General features: G+C 26.8%; 1 protein-coding gene across 1 annotated transcript in view; it reads left to right on the forward strand.

Annotated features, from left to right (window-relative positions):
* Nucleotides 1-7,076, forward strand: part of LOC103309101 (baculoviral IAP repeat-containing protein 3-like) — a 29,688-nt gene that overhangs the window by 18,988 nt on the left and 3,624 nt on the right. The gene's annotated exons all lie outside the window — the stretch shown is intronic.

Below are 7,076 nucleotides of genomic sequence, written 5' to 3' on the forward strand. Positions count from 1 at the left end.
CAAAAGTTGATAACACCCAGACAAAAACATTTTTTTTTTTTTAAAAACATCATTAGAAAATGAATATATCTACCTATATACATTGTTCCACTCAGAATTTAAAATATTTGATGATTGGATTCCTAAGTTCTCCGATACACTTTGTCCTTGTGTATTATATTAATTTAAGACAGATAACAAAGTAACTCGAATAATCCTAAATGTTATTTGTTATGTTATGTTGTCTTATGACTCACGAGATAATTAAATAATACTATCATCCTGCTCCTTATTAACATTGGAACTTGATCTAAATAAAATAACATTATATTTTATGATTCAATAATAACGTGTAATAAATTAATAATATAATATAATATTGAGTTAATCGAACTTATTAATTTATCATATTGTTACAGAATTTTAAATTTAATAAACTGTTTCATTTTTTAAACGTTATTTTATGACTTAATTTTATTTTTTATTTTATTTTTTAACAGGTAATCCATCATAATGATAAAAAATAAATAAAATCTAATTTTAAAAGTATTATTACGTAACATTTTATATTTTTTTGATCCAATCAAATTAAATTATTATTATTGATTCTATAATATTAATATTAACATGATCAAAAAAACAAAATGCTTGCAATCGATTGTATTTCAACTCCCGAACAGTTAATTGTATATTTAGGTATTTAGGTAAATATTATCATGAATATAAAGTATTATCTGGACATTGGGAATCTCTGAATAACCTGAATCAATGGTTCAAAACGAATATAAAACATACGAACATTTATAAATAATTCATACTTCATATTATAAGATAGATAACTGATAATTTATTTATATTTAATAGATTATATCAATGGTTTGGAGATTAGATTATTAAAATGTTCAATGCGTGAACTACCGTGCCTGCGTGACCTATGACTATATAACTATGTTATAGACTATATAGTATCATACAATCATATTAATCTAGCCAACGCCCTTCTTTCGATCAAACACATAATGAAAGAATGTTGTACATACACCGAATTAGCAAACTCAAAACTTCTAGAACATCCATCGGCCATCCAAATCACTACCGTATTTTCCAGCCACAGCTATCATATTATATTTCATCAAACAAGTTGTAAATTATAAAAATATTCACTGCACATCATTTTATAACATATTTGTCGTTCGGAATGACCTCAATAACTATAAACCATCCAATATTTATACTTTTCGATCATTCAATTTAGAATTAAGTTTACTATGTAAAATAACTTGTATCCCAATGGCCTATGTAGCCGTGACTTTTTTATTAATAATAATAATAAAAAAAAATTAATTGATATCAATATGAAAGATGTAAAAAAAAATACCTCGTTGGAAAATAACTATGTATTGTAAATTGTTATAAAATTAAAAAAAAAAAACCTGTTCAGCCAAAATGTTAATGTTCGTTATGACTTTATGAGTATGGCTATCATTGTCGGATCAAAAGCGTAAGGAATAAGTAAAGTATTCATTTTTCCATTCAAATAATAAAAATTTAGATAGTTTATCGTAATTAACAGTAATTTACCATGTCAAAAAATATTATAATAGCGCAACAATTTAACATATTATCATAATATTATAGGTACCTCAATAAAAAATAATAATAATGTAGCAAATCCTACTAATATTATAAACGCGAAAGTTTATAAGTACCTATGTTTGTTACTCTTTCACGGAAAAAATTGCTGAATGGATTTTAATGAAACTTCACAATAATATAGCTTATACATCAGAATAACACAGGCTACAATTTATAAAGATATTGTGTGATTTTTTAATTTTAATTTTAATTTTAAAAAAATGTGTAAATTACACCTATACCTTTTTTAGTAAGAAATAGCCGCTGGCTAAAAATAAATAACATTCAAACAATAATTATAACTAGCTATTTAGTTTGGCAAAAAAAAAAACAATTAATGAATCTCGGAAAAAAAATCCATGAATGTTGTGTGTAGGTATATTAGACGCATGAAAAGAAGACAGGCTAATTTAAAAATGGTTAAATTTGGTTTTTTTTTATTCATCTGATATTAGTACGGTTAGATTAGGTTAGGATTTTGTATTAATTGATTATATTAATCCACCATAGATGGAATAAGACAAACTTAGTATAACTTTGATAGTTTAGAGTAGGTGCGTCACGCTGACACCCGCAAGTTTGAATTTCAACTCAAAAACCACATCAGTAATCGTTATACAATTTGTACGAATTTGTAACCACAATTCCAAAATTTGTAAACCTTCCCATCACCCGTAAAATCCAAAAACGATTTCCTGGTTAGATTAATTTTTTTTGATGTTAGTTACTTCGGTTTTAGTTCTAGTTTATATTATATTTGTATTTACATATAGTTTACACTATAGGTAGTTGAGTGGTCAGCAACCGGTGTATCGGCCGACGAGCATCACGTGACGCTGGCACCCGGAAATCGTTTTTGGATTTTATGGGTGACGGGAGGGTGTACAAATTTTGGAATTGTGGTTACAAATTCGTACAAATTGTATAACAATTACTGATGTGGTTTTTGAGTTGAAATTCAAACTTGCAGGTGCCAGCGTCACGCACCTCTTTAGAGTTCAATCAAACACTTACGTACAAGTAGCACGGAGTCCGCGAACTACCTCAGGTAGATTGCCTACCTGAAAATAATATACTACTGCGAATGAGAATTTCATTCCGGGCAACGGAAAAGTTAAGATAAATTTTGAGCACCAGATACTGAATTTTAAATAAGGAATTGAACAAAGTTTGAGTCATATATAGTTGGTACATTTAACGGGCATCGAAGTGCACGGGATTAGCTAGTATTTAAATATTTTAGAAACATACATAAAGAATTTTTAGGTACCTACCGAATAATATTAAAACAATAATAGAAGTTTAACAAACAATTATAAACATATTATTTATATATTTCGCATTATATCACAGGCATGTCCATAAACATCGCAGGTTGACCCTGCACGTATAGATAAAATAATTTAAATATAAAATTTGCTTAAAATCAATATACAATTAACTTTAACCTGTAATCAGAGGCGGACTTACCATTTTTCCGCCCCTAGGCATTACAACACTAGAGCCCCATACATTGGCGTGCTTCCACAGGGGGGTGGGGGAGTAATGTTTCATGAACTAAAACAAAACTATAAAAATTGTGTTTAGGTATTTTAGAGTGGAACGATGAATGTATTGATTTTATAATGATGTGTGTTTTTTTATTTTTTTATTTTTTTTAATTTTTAATTTTTGTGTCTGTCATCACGGTTTGGGGCAGTAAAAATGCTTCGAATTTCTTCAACAGTATCTTGTTTGATGGGAAAGTGAATCTATTTGGTGTATTCAGGAGGTCAAAATTTGAAATTTCCAATAGTTTTCAAAAGCGTCGTGAAAAATAAAATAAAAATTAAGGAAAAGCTGTTTTCGAGAAAATCGATTTTGGTTTTTGGTGTAACTTTAAAACAAATAACCGTAGATACATGAATTTTTCACTGGTTGTTAATATTTCTATTTTCTATACTTGATACAATTTTCAAAATATTTTGATTTGTTTTGAACTGTTAAGGGACATTTTCAGTTTCCAATTTTATTAGTTTTATTTTTCTATGAATGTCAATAAAACTTTATTTGTCGAGTAAAAATACTTGAAAATTTAATACATGGCTCCTACTATATTGTTACAATGATATTTGAAAAATATTAACAATCCATAGTCATAGTTTTTTTTTAATTAGCATTTGAAGTTCAAAAATTGAGAAAATATGTAAAAATCACGAAAATTAGCAAATTATTTCGAGTTAAGAATTCGTAAAAATTTTTCTTTTTAAATCTAAGATTTGAAAATGTATTACAAGATTCTGCATAATATTGTCTACATTTATAAAAAAAAAAAAATTTTATAAGGAAGTCAAATTAAATTTTTATGAGCGTTTGAATACATATTTTTACAACATTTGATATTTGCTCGATTTCTAATGTGACGATTTTCTTATTTTATTGTAATTAAAAAACGAATGGCTGTAGATATTTGAAAATTTCACTGGATGTTTATATAAGCATTTTCTGTGTACGATAAAATTTTAAAAATAATTTGACTCTTTTTGAGCTGTGTACAGACATGGTCAGTTTTCAATTTTTTTAGTTTGTTTTTTTTTTCTATAAATATCAATAAAGTTTTACCTGTATGGCCAAAAAGTGTAAAATTTAATACAAGGCTCCTGATATATTGTTACAATAGCAGTTGAAAAATATTAAAAATACATTGGCACAATTATTTTTTACAAGCATTTGAAGGTGAAATTTTTACAAAATTTATCAAATTTAAAATTGAATAATTATTTTGTAGTTAAAAATGTATAAAATGTTCAACTTTTGTATCTAAGAATTGGTAATTTAGAGCAAGATTCCACGTAAGTAATTAATTCTGTTACCAAAAAATATAAAAAAAACATTTACACAGTTTATTTTTATAGTCATTTTAAGTTCAAATTTGGACGAAATTACATACAACCAAAAACCTGGAATAACTCATTTAGTTTTTTTGTTGTGATTGTAAAATATATTTCGTGGGTATAGTTGAAACTTCTTAAGTATACTATTATATATCTATGATAGTATCACGGTTTGTTGTTGATGTATAACGCGTTATAAGTACCTAATAGATATTGTGATATGATTAATTTGGAATTTATTATAGGTACCTATTATAGGTCAATTTTTTTTTTAATAGCATATACCATGGGTGGCCAGCGAGAAGAGACTTGTGAGCTACCAAATATAGTAATAAAAATTGAAGAGCCAAGATGTAAAAAAAAAAAGGTCTTATTATTATATATTACTTATATGACCTTTTTTTTTTATTTTTTACACCTTGGCTCTTATGTTAATTTACGTCTAATGTTACGTTAAGATGAGAGCCGCAAAAGTCTATGCCGCGGTTTGGCCACCCCTGATATATAATATTATGTCTTATACCTAGACATACCGTCTCCGCACAGAATCGTTTTTCTTATACAATGATATTATATCATTGAATTCAAATTTAGCACCATCCATTATACAGTGACCCACATGTAATCTACTGTACAGCAGAGCGACATCCACTTACCCAGCTTTTTTTTATTCAATTATCTAGATAATTTTTAAGAAATCTGTGCACAACACTGAATGTCATACAGTAAGTCTGAGCCCGATACTATTCGATACACGACCATACATATATATGTGTTTTTTTAAACGATCGTTTACACTCAAATTTGTATCTAAATAATGCTGAATGTTTATGAAATATACACATATATGCAAATGTATAAATAATAATTGCTATAAATATTTTCCAAAAAACTCAAAAAAACATAAATAATCCCTATATTAGGCGGGTTAATAGCTACTCTGTTAATTACTAATTTATTTGTATTTGTATTTAATTTTTATAATATATACATTTTTAACTCGGGACCAAACTCGGATGCGGCCGATCATTGTATGATATACAATGTTTTACGTAACCTGTGTGATGGAACAGGTGAACATAATTACCATATGCGGCCGGTTCAATCAGTCGAGTTCCCTTATAAGGTATACCTATTATGCGTTAGGTTAGGTTATGTTAGGTTCTTCTAGGGGTCAGACATTTTAACTGCCTAGGCACGTAGAGGCCGACGAATGTTTAAAACAGTGCTGGCTGTATCAACATTACCATAAATTGTCAAACATATTATGTCTCCATACAAATATATATGTCAGCGTATCACTCTTTTTAAAATTTAGGTGGAACATCCATGTTGCGTGAAACACTGGTTAAGAACTCACTGAAATATTTTGATAGTTTGTACAGTACCTATAGAATACTACAAAATGATATCATCCTACCTACTCTATTACTAATGTCTAATAGTAAAATAAATTACTAAATAATAACGCAAGATAACATATTAAAATTATATACTTAGTAATATTTATAATAGTTGTAGTAAAACCATGTTTTTGTATACAAAGATTTTATATCAAATTTTAATTTGAATAATTATTTTGTAGTTAAAAATTTATAAAATGTTCAACTTTTGTATCTAAGAATTGAAAATTTAGAGCAAGATTCCACGTAAGTAATTAATTCTGTTACCAAAAAATCTAAAATATACATTTACACAGTTTATTTTTATAGTCATTTTAAGTTAAAATTTGGACGAAATTACATATTAAAAACCTGGAATTACTATTTTAGTTATTTTGTTGTGATTGTATAATATATTTCGTGGGCATACTTGAAACTTCTTAAGTATACTGTCTTATATATCTATGATTTTATCACGGTTTGTTGTTGATGTATAACGCTTTATAAGTACGTAATGGATATTGTGATATGCAGTGTTGGGTAAGTTACTTTACTCGTTACTTAGAGATAAATGTAATTAAGTTACTTTACATGTTACTCAAATAAAATTGTAGTGAAATTACTTTACTTTTCAAATAGAAAAGTAACTCATTACTTTCTCGTTACAAAAAAAAAATTAATATTTTTTTTAAAAATATCTTGGCAATTATCATTCTGAAGGTAATAATGTAACTTTTTATAAAAATACATTACTTATGCTAAAAAGGTATAATTATAAAAATGTGTACAAAAAAAAGAAGATGTACAGTTAATACATATTTACATAAAAATACTACAATAGTAATTACTTATGAGTTATGATTATTGAAAAATAGTACTTATAAGTTGTAGCTACTTATCAATAGTAATTAATCATTATATAGTTAAGTATAGTATAGTTTTGTATTTGTGTCACAAACTGACAACACAAACTTATAGCTATACCTATCGGTAGAGTGTCAACTGATCGACTGACACCAAATAAGAAATAATAGCACTCAATCTTGTATTTGTGTTATTAAATATTAATTACGTTAGTGAAAATAAAATCATAATACATATAAAACACAATTATAACTTATACAATTATAAAAATAAACCGTTTCTTATAAATGCCAAAAGTGAAATGGCTATAATGATTTATAACGGTGTACTGTTTAAATATTTC

Source organism: Acyrthosiphon pisum, chromosome A2, assembly GCF_005508785.2.
Source record: "Acyrthosiphon pisum isolate AL4f chromosome A2, pea_aphid_22Mar2018_4r6ur, whole genome shotgun sequence".
NCBI lineage: Eukaryota > Metazoa > Arthropoda > Insecta > Hemiptera > Aphididae > Acyrthosiphon > Acyrthosiphon pisum.